The 18,032-nt window shown below is 41.8% G+C and overlaps 2 long non-coding RNA genes across 2 annotated transcripts in view; both read left to right on the forward strand.

Moving 5' to 3' along the window:
- LOC310831578 overlaps window positions 1-18,032 on the forward strand; it is a 537,457-nt gene that overhangs the window by 459,063 nt on the left and 60,362 nt on the right. Inside the window, exon 2 of the long non-coding RNA XR_014557912.1 lies at window positions 15,698-15,779. This is a non-coding gene — a long non-coding RNA (uncharacterized lncRNA). The remainder of the gene's footprint in view (window positions 1-15,697; window positions 15,780-18,032) is intronic.
- Window positions 1,648-8,005, forward strand: LOC310831580. Its single transcript, XR_014557914.1, has 3 exons — window positions 1,648-2,624; window positions 7,095-7,285; window positions 7,740-8,005. It is a non-coding gene; the product is annotated as an uncharacterized lncRNA (long non-coding RNA).

The raw sequence follows: 18,032 nt of genomic DNA on the forward strand, positions 1-18,032 counted from the left end.
CAAAGAATGAGAAGCGAAAGCAGAAGACCCTTGCAGTTGCCCATCAAGAACTGGTGACTGAGCAGCAGACCAAGGAGGTGTCATCTTGTCCACTAGGTTGACACATAGTACATTTCTATTTATATTTTTGTTTTAAGTATCCAACTTTATATAAAAATCAGCATGTTTTTCTCCACTATTTATTTATTTATTATGTCATAAAATTTACATGAAGCTTGATTGCAAAAAGAACTTTCAAAGCATTTTATAAAAATAACAGAACAATGCATGTATCTATACAAACTGTTAAAAACAGCAATTTTAAAAATTCAAAAAGATAAAATCAGCAATAAACTAAAAACAAATCAAAACACATATCAACATTCTAGATCTATGAGTAGGCTTGTCGAAACAAAAATGTTTTGAGCCGGCACCCAAAAGTGTACCGTGAAGGAGCCTGCCTGATACCAATCAGCAGGGAGTTCCACAGGGTGAGGTGCCAGCCAAAGTGTGAGACACTTTCATGCTTCCTCACCAGATTCCTCGCCTGTCTCATTTGTGTCTGATGCTCACATTCCAAGTCCACCACCATCACAACAACAACAACAAAAACACCCCTCACCAAATCAATTATTTCAATAACTGCAGGTTCCTATAGGTTACATGCCAGCTGTGAGGAGAGGCACAACAGCAGCAAAACTCAGGCCTGTGGGGACTTTTAAAGTGTGGGTTATTTGAAAAAGAATGACTCCATATGGCATATTTTAAAGGCAAATTGAGGATGATATGCTTGGTGGTTTCTGGAGTTCTTTATTTCCACTCTGGTGCCTCATTTAATCCAGATGACAAATGCGTTGAGCAATCCAAATAATAAAAGACCATCATCTCCTGTCCAGGGCAAAGAGAACCAGCTCCTCACACCAGAGCAAAAGAAATATTTCTCTGGCATGCTTCCCTGCAGCCTCCTCCACTGCTAGCCCAAGGGAGGAATTAGCAAATGATGTCTTCTCCTGGACTTTGATTGGCTACCTGGGAAAGTGGCAGAGTGCAGACCCCTGGTAAGATGATTGCAGAATGAAAGAAAGCAAGGAAACTCACAAACACCCACTTGGAAAGTAAGTCAAGCGCACCAAAAAGTCTGCACTGTGGTAGCTCCATGTGTTTGTGGCACAAACAGAGCTGAATGCAGATCGCCTGGCAACATTCAAGTACAGCAGGTGCCACTGGCCTGACCTTGGATGTCTCCGGGAAACACAGTGTTTTGCTTTGGTAGAGAAGTACATGTTCATGATGCAGAGGCTGCGATACAAGCCAGCTCAAGCAGCCTTTGTCCTTTCTCATTCATGCTGCTGATACCAAAGTGGGCTATGCAGATGTCCCACGTGTGATGATTTCCCTCAATTCTAGCACTGAAATCTCCCAACAGGAATAGGTGTTTGCAATCTGGGACCCTCCTGACAGCCTGGTCTAGTTCCTCGTAGAACTGGTCCTTGCTTTATAGGCCAGAGTGCATAGTTGGAATGTAGATGCTCAAGATGTTAACTGGACAGGAGCTGGTTGAGAAGCAGAGGGAAAGTGACTTCCAGTACTTCCTGCCTTAAATGGATGCAGTTCCCACGCTAGCGGAGATCATTTGCGGAGGAAAACAAGGATGATTTGGGAGTAATTGTCCTTGCAAGCTCCCCTTAGGGCCGGGGGGAGTGAGCGTCACTCACAGATCATCTTGATAACCGGTTCTCACTCCAGCATAGAATCTGAGAGACAGGAGACACTGAGTGGAAAAGCATTCCACATATCAGTAACACCAGTAATGCAGCAGTTAAAGCAGAGGTTCTTCTGTATATTTGCATGAAATTGGCTCCAGTTTACAGATGTGTGCAGGATGAAGGGGATAAGATTACAAACTGCCAAGAGAATCAGCTACTGGGTTGCAATGTTTCAAACTGGAATGAAGATCTCCTTCGTTGAAGAATATGGTATGTCAGGGGGGAGGGGAGCCTTTACCCTTTTTTATTAATACAATATTTGCTATATAAATGATTTGGCAAACCTCCCCCTAAACAATAACAACTGATAAAGAGCAAAAAGAGAAAAGGACAACAGAATTATATTTATGGATTAAAATGAAAATAGAACTGTGTGAGAACACTGGAATGATTTAAAGCATCTAACTTCCATCTGACGGTAATTTGGACTGTGGTCTTTGATCTGCAGTAGCTCTGGTGAGACTCCAGATCGTTAGAGATAAGAATCTGAGGAGAAGGAGAACTGGAATCTTGCCCGGATGGCAGGATGCCAGATTACTCCCATACTCAGATATAAGCAACAAAGATGGAGTAATGATGCAGCTTGAATTTCAACAGAAGAAGAGAGACTGGAAAAGCGGAAGCAGAGATGCCGTGTAAGACATGATTAGAAAAACAAATAAACAAATGAGAAAATAAACATCTCACACAGGAAACAGAACTCTTTCTATGGAAAAACTTTTGTTATTAAATATCTCAACACAAATGGAAGTCAAGAAATCAGTAGCTTTTGATAAGGGACTAAGATTGGGATGCAATTGGATTAACTAAGATCTCAGAAGCAGGAAGAAATAAGAACATTGCACCCCGACATGCAGCACATGGGAAGTCACTCAAAATGTATACCGTATTTTTCGCACCATAGGGCGCACCGGACCATAGGGCGCACCCAGTTTTTTGGGGGGGAAATAAAGGGGAAAAAATTGTTTTCCCCCCAGGCACGGGGCTGGGGCGGGGGAAGCTCGAGCTTCCCCCGACCCCAGCCCCCAAACAGGCAGCTCTCTGCAAGCCGTGGGAGCGCTCCCGCTGCTTGCGGAGAGGTCCGCAAAGGTCAGGCAAGTCTCCGCAAGCAACGGGAGCCCAGCGCTGGGCTCCCGCTGCTTGCGGAGAGGTGTGCGAAGCCTGGAGAGCGTGAGGGGTCGGTGTACTTTTCATAAGAAACCAGAGGCATTTCTTTTGGGTATGGTCGGCCAATTGGTGTCGAGGAGGGATAAGATCTTTTTTATGTACGCCACAACGGCAGCAAGGATTCTTCTAGCAAAGTATTGGAAGACACAAGAGCTACCCACGCTGGAAGAGTGGCAGGCGAAAGTGATCGATTTTATGGGATTGGCAGAAATGTCCGGCAGAATTCGTGACCAAGAGAAAGAGACTGTGGAGGAAGATTGGAAGAAGTTTAAAGCATATCTTAAAAATTGCTATAAAATTGAGGAGTGTTAAAGTGTTAAGGGAAAGGAAGATGTATAATTACAGCTATTTATATATTTTGATTCAAAGGGTAATTGAAAGGAGAATAAGTTAAACTATAATTGGCTAAAAGGGTTGCTGAAAAATTTTGAAACTAGGATGCAAAAAGGGGAAGGTACGGGGAAGTCCGAGAAAAGAGGCTTATGAAAATGAGGTTAAGAAAGCAAAATGTATGTATGTGTCTGTGTTTGTTGTTGTTTGCATTGTTTGGTGTTGTTTCATTGTTAAAATTGGAAAATTAATAAAAAAATTATTTTTTTAAAAAAAAGTCTCCGCAAGCAACGGGAGCCCAGCGCTGGGCTCCCGCTGCTTGCGGAGAGGTGTGCGAAGCCTGGAGAGCGTGAGGGGTCGGTGCTCCCTGACCCCTCTCACTCTCCAGGCTTCAGCAAAAGCCTGCATTCGCACCATAGGACGCACACACATTTCCCCTTCATTTTTGGAGGGGAAAAAGTGCGTCCTATGGTGCGAAAAATACGGTAATTGGCTGTATAATTGATTTACAGTATATTTGGATGGGAATTGTAATTTGATATTGATAAAATGTGGTTGTCATTGGATTTTAATAATTGAAAATTAATAAAAGTTATGTGCAAAAAAAAAAAAAGACAAGCAGAGGGAAAGCAAGCATTCTAAGCATTGCAGACAAAAGGGAGTTTCTCACTGCAAAGCCTATGCTATGAGTACATGGTTTTTCTGGATGCCCTACTTGCCAGAAAAAGGTGTAGTTCTTCTCTTGGAAGCAGCCACTTGAAGTGAGTGTGGTCTCCTGGAGAGTGGCAACATCAGTGTCGAGTGTTTTCAATTATGTCCGTCTTCTGTGAGTCACTGGCACATGCATACATGCTCCTGATGTTTCAGCTTGATAGGTGCAAGAGGGTTTGTTTCGTTTCTTTTTTGCCTGGTGCAGAAGTTCAGTCCACTTGTTGAGTGATACTCTGAGCTCCAAGCACCCATTAAAGCAGGCAGACTGTGGTGGGTCAGCACTTTATTGACTTGGGGCAGCCCAGCTTAAGGGAGGCAGTAGCTGACCAGCGAAATACAATTATCTCTCCCACTGAGGAAGGCAATTTGTAGCCCTTGTACCTTATGCCAATCAGATTATAACTTGTCACTGATGCCTCCTAGAATCATAGAATCTTAGAGTTGGAAGGCACACCAAGGGTCATCTAGTCCAACCCCCTGAAATTCAGGAATCTCAGCTAAAGCATCCATGACAGATGGCCATCCAACCTCTGCTTAAAAACCTCCAAGGAAGGAAAGTCTACTACCTCTCAAACAGCTCTTTCTGTCAGAAAGTTCTTCCTGATGTTTAGTTGGAATCTCCATTCTGGTAACTTGAAGCCATTGGTTCAAATACTACCCTTCAGAGCAGGGAAAACAAGCTTGCTCTATCCTACATTTGACAGCCCTTGAGATATTTGAAAATGGCTATCATATCTCCTCTCAGTCTCCTTTTTTCCAGGCTAAACATACCCAGCTCCTTCAAGTGCTCCTCATAAGGCTTAGTTTCATAGACCCTTGATCATCTTGGTTGCTCTCCTCTACACACATTCCAGCTTGGTCTCCTCTTTTCCAGACTAAACATACCCAGCTCCCTCAACCATTCCTCCTAAGGCTTTCCAGACCATTCATTATCTTGGTTACCTTGCTCTGCACACGTTCCAGCTTGTCAACATCCTCCGTAAATTGTGGTGCCCAGAATTGGACACAGTATTCCAGGCATGGTCTGACCAAGGCACAAGAGAGTGGGACTATTACTTCCTGCTTTGTTTTTGTTGTGTTGGCAGCACCAAAGTGACCTCTTTAGGGTGCAAGCCTAGGCAGAACGTATTGAAGTCCTGGGCTGCACAGACAACAAGATCCCCCTCTCCCCCTCACAGACATGGTCCAAAGGAAAGGAAAGCAATACATTTGGCACCAGCTTGGCTGCAGGAGCTGCTGGAAGGAGGCACTCAGAGTGCCATCCAACAGTATTAGGGACTCCACTCTGGATTTTTGTTGAGTTTACTCCTTAGCTTTTTCTTCTCCCAAAGATGTCCTGCAAGGCAGCAGGTACTGATTTTCCCTTGGGGTTTACTCCCAAAGCCTTTTTCATGAATGAGTGTAGCTGCAAGGCAGCAGAGATTTAGAATCAGAGTTTTCCTTCTCCTTGATGGGCTCCCTTCCAGGTTGATGAGCCCCATCTATCCCTCGTTTCCCTCTGCATCCTGTGCAGAAACTGCCTTCTTGACCACTGGACTCACTGTTGGTCTCATCCGCTGAGTCCGCTGGAGCCTGTCTCTGCATTCAGGGCACGAGACACAGCCAATAAATAGACTGCTCCATCCACCCATTACTACTTGTGTCAGCTGGAGGAGAGACAGAAATAATTTAGGGTTATGGTAAAAATGTACAGAACTTAGTGAAGTTAGGTAAAAGTTAGAGAAGCATCTCTAGGTAAAAGTTGGATAGGACCAACAGTTTTAACCTCCATTCGCCTCCAGCGTTATTTAGCCTATAAAATCTGTCCTCAGCCTTGTGCATTTCACTGCATTCCACTGAGATTACTTCATTGGCAGCAGAACCAGCATCTGCTGAACAACTAGCCAGATTAGGGAGAATTAAGGCACAAAGAAATAAAAAAAGAAACAAAAGAGCAATGCTAGCCAAAAAGCACAGTGGGAGAAGAGATGAATACTTCAGGATCTGCAAAATTACAGCTACAGAGAAATCCAGCGCCATTCCACAAAGCCTCATAGGGTTCAACAAATTGTTCCAGGAGAATCAAATCCAAAAGAAAAAAGAAATAAGTTTTATGCTAACTGTACATTAGACCTTGTTCCACTGTAGATAAATACTAGTTTATTCACGCTGAATAGTCCCAGTTCCTTTCTTTTGGCAGAATCTGTACCCAGGCAATTCTCAACATCCTCTCCTTTCTTGACATGCTCTTACATACTTATCATGGACATGATTCGGTTGTGTGTAAGATACAGCTATGAACTGTGAACAAATCCTGAAACTGGATGATTCCTCCATACAAACACAAAAAATGCCACACTGGAGAAATCTACATGAAGCAAACCTTATCATAGTGATACCCAGAAGTATGGTACATAGCATTTACGGAGAAATTAACATACAAACTTTGAGTCTTAAACTTCTTAAGGTTTGGTTTAGCTTTGTTGCATATATTTACATTAAGCAAAGCTTAATGGAATAGGAAAGGGGGGAGGGGTTAAAATGAGGATTTGTGGCTATTGAAGCTCATTTGGAGACTTGTGTTTGTTGAGCATAAGAACATAAAAAGAGCTAAGCGGGATCAGGCCAATGGCCCATCTAGTTCAACATCCTGTTCTCACAGTAGCCAACCAATGTGGGAAACCTGCAAAGAGCCTTTGAGTGCAAAAGCCTCTCTCCTCCTCTGGCTGCCAGGAAATGATATTCAGAAGCATTGCTGCCCCCAACCGTGAAGAGCCATCTTGGCTAGTAGCCACTGAGTGTCCTCTCCTTCATGGATTTGTCTAATCCTCTTTTAAAGCCTTCTTGGTTGGCGGCAACCGCTGCCTCCAAATAGAAAAAGATCATTAAAAGAAGATTCAACATGCAGTTCCCACAGCCCATTGCAGAAAGCCATAATCATTGATATAAAAGTTGTAGGTTGTATAGATGCACAATTTGTGGGCAACATCCAGACACAAGGAAATTGCCTGGGGGAGGAGACAAAAAAGTAGCACTATCCTGCCAGTGGGCCTAGTAGTACAAATGCTCCTCTTGTGTGACTTGGAAAGTTTGGGTGTGTGTGGATCTCTTCTGTTACCAGCCCTGGTTTAATTCAGTGCTATAACCTCTTTTCTTAAACAGGTTACAGAGCTCCAGAGAGATTTAAGGGTCGGGAAGATGAATTGCTCCAAGGACGAAGGTTAATTCAATCCATGAATAGAATAATTGCTGGAGTCTTCAAGGGAGATTATGACGGGGATATTTGTCATGGTATTTCAGAGATCAGATCCCTGCTGAGGAAAAGATATTGCCATTAGAAGAACAATAAAAAGGTACTTTCAAAAGCAAAGCAATTGCTACTTGTCATACAAGCTGCAGGACAGGGCATTCTGCCAAGGGAAATGAGAGCTCTTTTTTCAATAGCTATGTTATGTTAGAAGAATTTTGAAAGCTTTTTTTTTTAAAAAAAATAGAGGACTAGTATAGGGTGTATTTTGTAAAGGATTGGTGAGTGAATGGAACTGAATGACCTTGGGTTTCCTTGGCTACCAAGAAGCTGAGTTCACCTTGAACCCTGCATTTGCCCTAGAACTGTGTGTCTACATTGTCTTTGCTCTGTGCAATGAACAGCGTGCAATTGCAAATGAAATTTGCACCAGGTGATTGCCGTGGTTGCAGATGCGCCTGTCACAAGCAGGAATAACAGCATTTGGATGTCAGGCTTCTCAGTCTCTGGAACCTTTGCCACATCCAATGCAAATATCTGGTCTTCCATGTGTTCTGCAGGCTTCCTCCAGCAAGTAGCTTCCATCCTTAAAATACCTGCTGCCTTCCCCCACATGGGCATGGTTGGCACTGGAAAGCACATTGTGGTTGGCTCAGGAGACCCTTTTCACCACCCTGCTACTCTGTGGTTGGAAACTGGCAAGGCCTGCTGACAGCTCACTACCTGTGTTCTTTGACATGTTCTTTGGCCCTTCTGTCCAGCCCATTTCTTGTAGCTTCAGCTTTCTGGATACACCAGGACAGTCCCTGCCTAATCTGGAATGTGAAACCGAAATTATTCCGGAAACGAAGAAGGAGCTCCGTAAGGGGCTCCGGAACGCGAAAGGGGGAGCGGCGCTGTGAGTTCATCGCTCTTTTCGCGGACGCAAAGCCGCGCTGCTGCTGCTGATGAGCGCCGACCTTTCTTCTTGAAAACATCAAAATTGGCTGCTACATACCCGTGAGTAAGGGGAGTTAAACATCGGAAAAATTTGGGAATTTGGTTGAAATTCGGCTGAAAACGGGAGGCGAGTAACAGGAAGTCCGCCTCCCGATCCTGCTAACCAGATTAAAGCAATTGCGCAGAAGAGCGCTGAAGCGCTTAAAAGGGACTGTAAAAGTAAAACGAGGGTGCATTTGACAGAAGTGAAAAGATAAGCTGGAAATCTTTGCAAAAGTTGTGGATCTTATTTTTGGGACCTTCTTCCTAATTTTGAGCTATGTGGAGTTAAAAGGGACAACCCAGCTATCGGGCTGTCAGTGTGCAAAAGAGAACTGTCAAACTGCTGATACTGTTATTGGAGCTTAAACTGATACATTCACTGAGACACTAGAGTTTAAACATAGTTGCTGGGACCTTTCTTGACACCTTGTGGCCTTTCTTCAGGAGAAAGAAAGCCTGGGGAAACTTCCTTTTGTGCTCTGGAACTACTAAAGATTTAACATAGGGAATATAAGAACTTCAATGGCGGACAAGAGCTCTCTCCTTCCTTGAAACTTTGAAATACCCCCACCTAGAGGATTGTGGAGATATAGAGGCCTGGGAACTGTACTTTATTGTGATTCTCTGTGGTTAAATTGTTTACACTCTGGTCTTGTCTAACTTATGAAACAAAAGAAAATTTGACCTCGAACAGAGGCAGGTGTGGAATGAGTGGCACAGGGAGAACAAGAGCAGCTAAAGCTAAAGAAAAAGAAAAGAAACCAGGGCAACTTGTTCAAACAACCTTAACTCATCAACGTAGATCATCCGTCCCAACTGTGCTGACAGCACAGGAGGTGGAAATTGAAGAGCCTGCTGTAGAGCCTGTTGCAGAAGATATGGCAACTGGAGGATCTGAAATAGTCCTGAAACAAATCTTGGAACAACTGGCAATTTTAAACCAAAAAGTGGACAATCAATCATCAAAAATTGACCAAGCTACATCCTCTATTACTAAATTATCCGAGCAAGTTTCTCATCACACTCAGGCAATTGAAAAATTGCAAGGGGCAACGACTGAAAATTATAAACTTGCTGTGGAAGCTAGTCAAAAAGCAGAACAGGCGAACAAAAAGGTTGATGAGATTAGGGGGGAAGTAAGGCCTCTGAAAAGACAGGTAGGGGAACAACAAGCCTACCTGTCTGGTTGAATTGAAAAGTAAGGAAAATAATCTCAGATTAAGGGCTATCCCAGAACTGGAGGAAGGAAATCTACAGGGATTTTTAACACTTTTGCTCTCCAAATTCTGGGGGATTGAGGAAGATAAGGATTTTAAGATTGTGACTGCCTTTAGACTGGGAAAATTGATAAAGAAGGATAAGTCCAGAGACTGTTTGGTTATTCTGAGATCAAGAGAGGAAAGAGACAAGATACTAGGCCTACATTTTAAAAAATCTTTGGAGATAGAAGGTAAAAAGGCTGAAATTTACAGAGACATACCCAAACATCTTTTGGATCTTAGGACCACTTATACAGATTTGACCAAACTGTTGAGATACAACACAATCCCTTATAGGTGGGAGTTTCCGCAAGGACTATCATTTACCTACAAAGGAAGGAAAGTAAGAATTAAAACACCGGAGGACCAACAGAAGTTCCTACACGACCACGAGGAGGACCTCCAGAAAGGAGCTGCAGCTTCTTGGCCTCCACCACCACCGGGACCATCTCCAAAGCCTACACCGTCTGGATCTGGACCAGCATTACCACCTCCAGGATCGGAGGGAAACCTAGACACCCCATTGTAGACCCACCAATTAGACCAGGATGTCGCTGCAGCTTCTTAGTTGGAATATAAATGGCGGAAATTCTCTGGAAAAAAAGAAGAAAAGTATTTCACATTTTGAAAAAAGAACAATTGGACATTATTTGCTTGCAAGAAACGCATGTGACAAGGCTCCACAGAAAAGTGCTAATTAATAAAAGACTAGGCCAAGAATTTATCTCTTCGGACAAAGTGAAGAAAAGAGGAGTGGTGATATATACAAAGGAGAGCCTGTCACCGAAATTCTTATTTAAAGATGAACACGGCAGAATTTTGGCGATTGAAATTCAGACACAAGGAGAAAAATTTTTGATATTAGGAATATACGCCCCAAATGAAGGAAAATCGGAATTTTTCAGGAAGCTGCATGAGATTATGCTGGATTACTTAGACTACAACAACATCATCATGATGGGTGATATGAATGGGGTTGTGTCTGTAAATATGGATAAGTCGCAAAGTGCTAACATAACGAAAGATGGCAGACTACCTAAAACTTTTTTTGAAATGACTGACAATGTGGATTTAATTGACATATGGAGGGTTAAGAACCCCCTAGGAAAAGAAGGGACTTTCTTTTCTGAAGCTCATCTGACATGGACACGAATCGACCAAATATGGATAACTAGAGGACTGGCACCCAAGACTAGAAAGGTGGAAATCTGCCCAAAAACCTGCTCCGACCATAATGCTTTGAAAATGGAATTGAGACTAAATACAACCGGATCCTTCAGATGGAAAATGAATGACACCTTATTAAGGGACGAGAAGATTGTTAAGAAGGCCCAAAAAACTTTAAAGGACTATTTTGAGATAAATTTAAATACCACTGTGGAAAAAAGAACAATCTGGGACGCAAGTAAAGCAGTCATGAGAGGGTTTCTAATACAACAAAATACGATCAAGAAAAAACTCTGGAATGAAAAGAAGGAGAAGATATTGGAAAAAATAAGAGATGGAGAGAAAAAACTAAGATCCAGGCCTAAGTCGAAGGAGGTGCTGAGAGAAGTGAAATTTTTCCAAGCACAATATTTGAAACTGATAAATCGAGAGGTGGAATGGAAAATTAAACAAATGAAACAAAGATCTTTTGAATCAGCAAATAAGTGTGGGAAACTGCTAGCATGGCAGTTGAAAAAGAGACAAAAACTTAATACTGTTACAAATCTAGAGATTGAAGGGAGAATGGTTCAGAAACCCGAGGAAATTAGAAAGTGCTTCCAGAGATATTTCAAAGAACTTTATTCACAAGGGCCACAGAAAGATTCGGAGGTGGACCAATTTCTCAAAACCAATGGATTACAGAAAATACCTCAGGAAATGAGAACAATCCTGAATAGTAATATCACACAGCAAGAAATTGAAAGCGCCATTCAGAACCTCCAATTAGGCAAATCTCCAGGCCCGGATGGACTTACCTCCAAATACTATAAGGTTCTGAAAGACTATTTGATACAACCTTTGTTGGAGGTCTGTAACCAGATTATGGAGGGGAGGAAGGCACCGGAAACGTGGAAAGAAGCCTTCATCACATTGATACCCAAACTAGAAACTGAGAAGACCCAGCTTAAGAACTACCGCCCCATCTCACTCCTAAATGGGGATTATAAAATTTTTGCAGACATTTTGGCAAGTAGGTTTAAAAAAGTGCTTAATGAAGTGATCCATAAGGACCAGGCAGGCTTTCTCCCTGGTAGGCATTTGTTTGACAACACAAGAAACATCATCGACATTTTGGAACTTTTACAAACAAAGCTTAACACTAGAGCGGTGTTAATCTTTATCGATGCGGAGAAAGCCTTCGACAACATTTCTTGGATGTTTATGAAGAAAAATTTGGAAGGGATGGGAGTGGGGCGGGGGTTTGAAAATGGAATAGAAGCAATATATTCAGAACAAAAAGCTAAATTGATAGTAAACAATGTGGTGACAGAGGAGTTTAAAATTGAAAAAGGGACACGACAGGGGTGCCCTCTATCCCCTCTATTGTTTATTTCAGTTCTGGAGGTGCTATTGAACATGATTAGAAAGGACCGGTTGGTACAGGGAATTGAGGTCGGAGTGAAACAATGCAAATTGAAAGCATTTGCAGATGACCTGGTATTAACATTACAGGAGCCAGTCTCTAGTACTAAAAGAGTGCTAGAATTAATTTCTGACTTTGGTCGGGTGGCGGGATTCAAGTTGAACAAGCAAAAAACTAAGGTTTTAGCAAAAAATTTGACAACTGCAGAAATAGATGAGTTCCTGAAAGAAACAGAATTAAATGTGGTTAAAAAAGTAAAATACCTAGGGGTGTATCTGACCTCCAAAAATTTGAATTTGTTTAAAGACAACTACGAGAAATGTTGGTCAGAAATCAAAAGAGATTTGGAAACGTGGTCAAGATTGAAACTTTCCTTGTTGGGCCGAATAGCAGCTATAAAGATGAATGTATTGCCAAAAATGTTATTTTTGTTTCAGACCCTACAGATCGTGGACAAGGTGGAATGCTTTGGAAGGTGGCAGAAGGATATCACTAAGTTTGTTTGGCAGGGCAAAAAGCCCCGAATAAAGTTTAAGATATTAACTGATGCGAAAGAAAGAGGGGGATTTGCCCTGCCAGACTTGAGGTTATATTATGAATCTGCAGCCTTCTGCTGGTTGAAAGATTGGATTTTACTGGAAAACACTGATGTCCTAGATCTGGAAGGGTTTGACAACGCTTTTGGGTGGCATGCATATTTGTGGTATGACAAGGTTAAAGTGCACAAACTGTTTAAAAACCACATTGTCAGGAGAGCAATTTTAATGGTCTGGACAAAATATAAAGACTTATTGGTGAGTAAGACTCCAAGGTGGCTCTCACCGGTGGAGGCCAAGGCACGTAAGAGACCTAATATGGAAGCCAATTGGCCTAAATATGAGGAAATTATTGAAAAGATTGGAGACAATTGGAGGTTGCAGAGCTTGGAAAAACTAAAAAACAAGGTGCGAGATTGGTCGCATTATGCACAAATTCAAGAGGTTTTTAAAGTAGACAAGAAGGTTGGATTCCAGGTGGAAAAATCGAAACTAGAGACAGAACTGTTAGAACCAAAAAGTAAACTACTTTCGAGAATGTATAACCTGCTGCTTAAATGGAATACTCAGGATGAGACAGTCAAATCCGCCATGATAAAGTGGGCGCAGGATTTGGGGCATAACATTATGTTTGAAGACTGGGAAAGGTTATGGAACACCGGAATGAAATTTACGGCATGTAGTGCCTTGAAGGAAAACATTATGAAAATGATATACCGGTGGTACATGACCCCAGTCAAGCTTGCTAAGATATATCACCTGTCTGATAATAAATGCTGGAAATGTAAAGAGGCGGAAGGGACATTTTTTCACCTCTGGTGGACCTGCCCGATAGTGAAGGCCTTTTGGGAAATGATTCATAATGAACTAAAAAAGGTACTTAGATTTACCTTACCCAAGAAACCAGAGGCCTTCCTCCTGGGCATGGTGGACCAGAGAGTGCTTAAGAAGGACAGAACTTTTTTTATGTACGCTACTACAGCAGCAAGGATCCTGATTGCAAAACATTGGAAGACACAAGATTTACCCACACTGGAGGAATGGCACACACAGTTGATGGACTACATGGAACTGGCCGAAATGACTGGCAGAATCCGAGACTTGGGAGAAGAAACAATTGAGGAGGACTGGAAAAAATTTAAAGACTATTTGGAAAAATATTATAAGTTGTATGAATGTTAAAAAACGCACCTTTTAGGAAATTCTAGCTTCAGTAATGTTAAATTAAAGAAATGGAAATTAAGGTACAAGAAGTCAGAGATAGAATAATGAAACAACTTTATTGTGTTAAAATGAAAACGTACATGATTTGGGTCATAATATATTTGAAATTGGGTAACATGATAAAATGGAAGATACAATAGGTATTGAAACAAGTTAACAAATTGCAGATGTTATGTATCACAGAGAATGCAGGGTTGGGAGGATGCGGGGAAGTCCAGTAGATTTGGAAAAAAGAACAAGAAAATTTGTAACTTTCTTTTTCTACTTTTATAATATGCTCTTTATTCTTTTTTCTGTATTTCATAAAACTAATAAAAAATATTATAAAAAAAAAATGAAACCGAAATTATTCCGACCACAATGTCTGCTTCTGATTCTGCTGGGCACTAGAGCTAGGATGATGGACAGGTACGAACAGACAAATCTTTCTAGCCTGCTTTCTCCTTGTTTCTCGTATCTTAAGGTTGTTGCTTTTTTAAATTTCTGCAACATTTTGCTATTATTATTACTATTATTGTTAGTCCTCTGAAAATTTGCCAGCATCCTGGTGCAAATTTTGAAGGATATCTTTGTTTCTGTTGTGCATTATCTCAGAAAATGTGAATTAGTTTGTGTTTAAAACCTCCATCCCTATAACTTCCCAGCAACCACTGGGGGGGGTCACACCATCACTTAGGACAGCACCCTCAAATTTCAGGTGGGTTTCCTCAAGTTCACTGATATTAGTGGACATAGTTTAAAAATGCAGTAACAGAGCAAAAGTATTACCTTGTTTTGAATAGCTGTTTGCTCATTTTCAATTTTCTGTTGAGCAAATCAGCATTTAGAAACCAATAAACAACACATCCCAGTTTGAAAAGGGAGAGAGGGACACCCAAAGCAAGATAAATGAGAAACAGAAATGTTTTATTTGATAGTTAATAACATAATTCAGAAGTTTGCATCACACTTTAACATGCTTCTGTTCCACACACACCCATAGAAAATTTGAAACAGCCTGCATTTCATTTTTAAAAGAAAAAGAAATATATTGCTGTAGTAAGTTTGCAAAACAATTGATCAGCAAATTTTAAATATGAGATTCTACCTCATTTTCCTCAGAATAGATACAACTATATACAACTTCTAAAAGTTTTTATTGATAAACCAGCCTTCTCCAAATTGTTACCCTCTAGACGTTGCTGTCCTAAAACTCCCAACCTGCCTGGCCAGTAGTCAGGAATGATGGGGACTGTAGTCCAGTGCCAGACTGTGGAAGGCTGAGATAAATTAACAGCAGTGAGAAAAGCTCATCCCAACAAATCTATATTACACACTCTCCCTGTGCTTCACAGCTGAAAATAAACGTCATCACAAACCAAATACAAAAGCAAACACAAAACATCCCCTTTCATGGGTTTCTTGGCAGTACTTCCTGCCCACCACATGGGGGTGCCCTGGGGCATGGCTTGCAGGTGGGACACCACAGCAAGGGTGCAGCTCTTCTGATGGCGGAGGCTGGTGCAGCCAGTCAGGCCTGGCATCAAAACCCACTTCAGCACAATGGCGCAGGGGCTTTGATTGCTCTGCCACCTCACTTCCTGCCTGCACCATTTCCTCCTCCTTTCTGCTACTTTCTCCACTTGGAGCCTATATTTTTGAGAGGATGCTCAGTTAAATGAAGTGGTGTCTCCTTGTCCTTTGAGACTCTCTGGCCTATTCCTGTACAACGGCTTGAGCAATTTTTCCTTACAGTCATGTAGTAGAGATAGATGGCTAGATCAGGGTTGTTTTTGCAAATGGTTATTGTTGCTGCGCTATGGCAAGATGTGCAATCTTTTCACACTTCAACTCCCTGCATTCAGTTTCCACAGCTAACTTTCCTGACATCTCTGTCCTTCATCCAGAAGACTGGGGCTGATTCAAGATAAATTGTTGCTCACTATTAATTAACATCTGAACGGCAGGGTTTCTGTTGAGGCAGGTGATTAGCTGTAGGAGGAGCTTATCAGAGCTTGCAGGGCAGCAGCTGAAGAAGGAGCAAAAAGGGTTCGCAAATGGTGTAAACAGGAACGGTTTGGATTCTTAGATCACGGACTGCAGTTTCTTGAAGATGAACTTCTGGCAAGCGATGGGCTGCACCTCACAACGGTTGGGAGGAATGTTTTTGCCAAAAATCTCAGAAACCTCATCAGGAGGGCTTTAAACTGACTAATGTGGGGGAGGAAGACAGTGCTCCTGAAGGTAGGAGTCTATCAATTGATGAAGATGATCATCCAAGTGTCATAGACCAAATGCAGCAAACAGCACACAGATCTAGTGGTGGGAGGAAAAAATCCTTAAATAATAGACACGGGGGAATGATTAATGGACTTCAATGTCTGTACACTAATGCGCAAAGCATGGGAAATAAACAAGATGAGCTTGAGCTCTTGGTACAGCAAACTAAATATGACATAATAGGCATCACTGAAACCTGGTGGGATAAGTCCCACGATTGGAATGTAATAATGGAGGGATACAATCTATTTCAGAGAAACAGACCAGACAAGAAAGGAGGAGGAGTGGCGTTATATGTCAGGGATGTGTATACCTGTGAAGAGATCCAAGATTTAGAACCGCAAAGCCAAAGTGAGAGCATTTGGGTCAAAATTAAGGGAGAGAAGAATAACAGTGACCTCATTGTGGGAACAAAAAAAAAATCCTTCCAGTAGCACCTTAAAGACCAACTAACTTAGTTCTTGGTATGAGCTTTCGTGTGCATGCACAGTTCAATCTCCCAGGACATTATATACAAGATCTCAAAGTAGCTGTTCTACTACAAAGGAATTTCAGAAATAGACTGGAAAGAGAAGCTGCTGAATTGCAACTTATTACCAAACTTAAAACCATGGAGAGACCTGGTCTGAACAAAGACATTGGATTCTTATCTCATTATACATGACAAAGCCATTTTTCACCTTCTCACTCCTTGCTTTTTCCTGCAAGACCTATTGCAGTCGTTAAGAGTCGTCAACAGGCTCATCACAGCTATCTGCCAATCACCCATTCCCACCACCCTTCTGAGTAATACCCCTCCCCACCTTCTCACTATATAGAAGGATCTGGTGACTTCTGTTTCAGTGTATCTGAAGAAGTGTGCATGCACACGAAAGCTCATACCAAGAACTAACTTAGTTGGTCTTTAAGGTGCTACTGGAAGGAATTTTTGTTTTGTTTTGACTATGGCAGACCAACACGGCTACCTATCTCATTGTGGGAGTTTACTATAGATCCCCAAGCCAAACGGAGGACATAGATGATGCCTTCCTGGAACAGATGGCCAAGCATGCAAAAGGAAGGGAGATAGTAGTAATGGGGGACTTCAATTACCCGGATATTTGTTGGATGTCAAACTCAGCCAAGAGCATAAGGTCAAACAGATTCCTCACTGGCCTTGCAGACAACTTCATTGTCCAGAAAGTGGGAGAAGCAACAAGAGGAACAGCCATTTTAGATCTGGTCCTAACCAATGTTGATGACCTGGTTAGTGGGGTAGAAGTGGAAGGATCATTAGGCGCGAGTGATCATCCTCTTCTGAAGTTTACTATACAGCGGAAAGGAGCAGCCAAGCATACTAGGACTCAATTTCTTGACTTTAAGAAAGCCGACTTCATAAAACTTAGGGAAGTGCTGGGTGAGATCCCATGGACAGTATTACTAAAAGGAAAGGGAGTTCATGATGGCTGGGAGTTTGTTAAGAGGGAGATAGTAAAAGCACAACTTCAGGCAATACCAATGAGATGGAAACATGGAAGGTGCCTAAAGAAGCCAGGGTGGCTATCTAAAGAACTTTTAACCGACTTAAGATTTTAAAAGGATGTGTACAAAAAATGGAAAAGGGGGGAAACCACCTAAGAGGAATTCAATCAAATAGCCAGCACGTGTAGACACAAAGTCAGAAAAGCAAAAGCACAGAATGAACTCAGGCTTGCTAGAGAGGTTAAAAGCAACAAAAAAGGCTTTTATGGGTATGTTCATAGCAAAAGGAAGACCAAAGAAACAGTGGGGTCACTCAGAGGAGAAGATGCTGAAATACAAACAGGAGACACAGAAAGGACTGAACTCCTCAATGCCTTCTTTGACTCAGTCTTCTCCGATAAAGAAAACAATGCCCGACCTGAAGAATTTAGAGCAAATGATTCAGCAGAGGAGACACAGCCCAGAATAACTAAGGAGATAGTAATAATAATAATAATAATAATAATAATAATAATAATAATAATAATAATTTTTTATTTATACCCCGCCCTCCCCAGCCAA

This window comes from Podarcis gaigeae, assembly GCF_964106915.1.
Source record: "Podarcis gaigeae genome assembly, chromosome: 14".
Lineage (NCBI taxonomy): Eukaryota > Metazoa > Chordata > Lepidosauria > Squamata > Lacertidae > Podarcis > Podarcis gaigeae.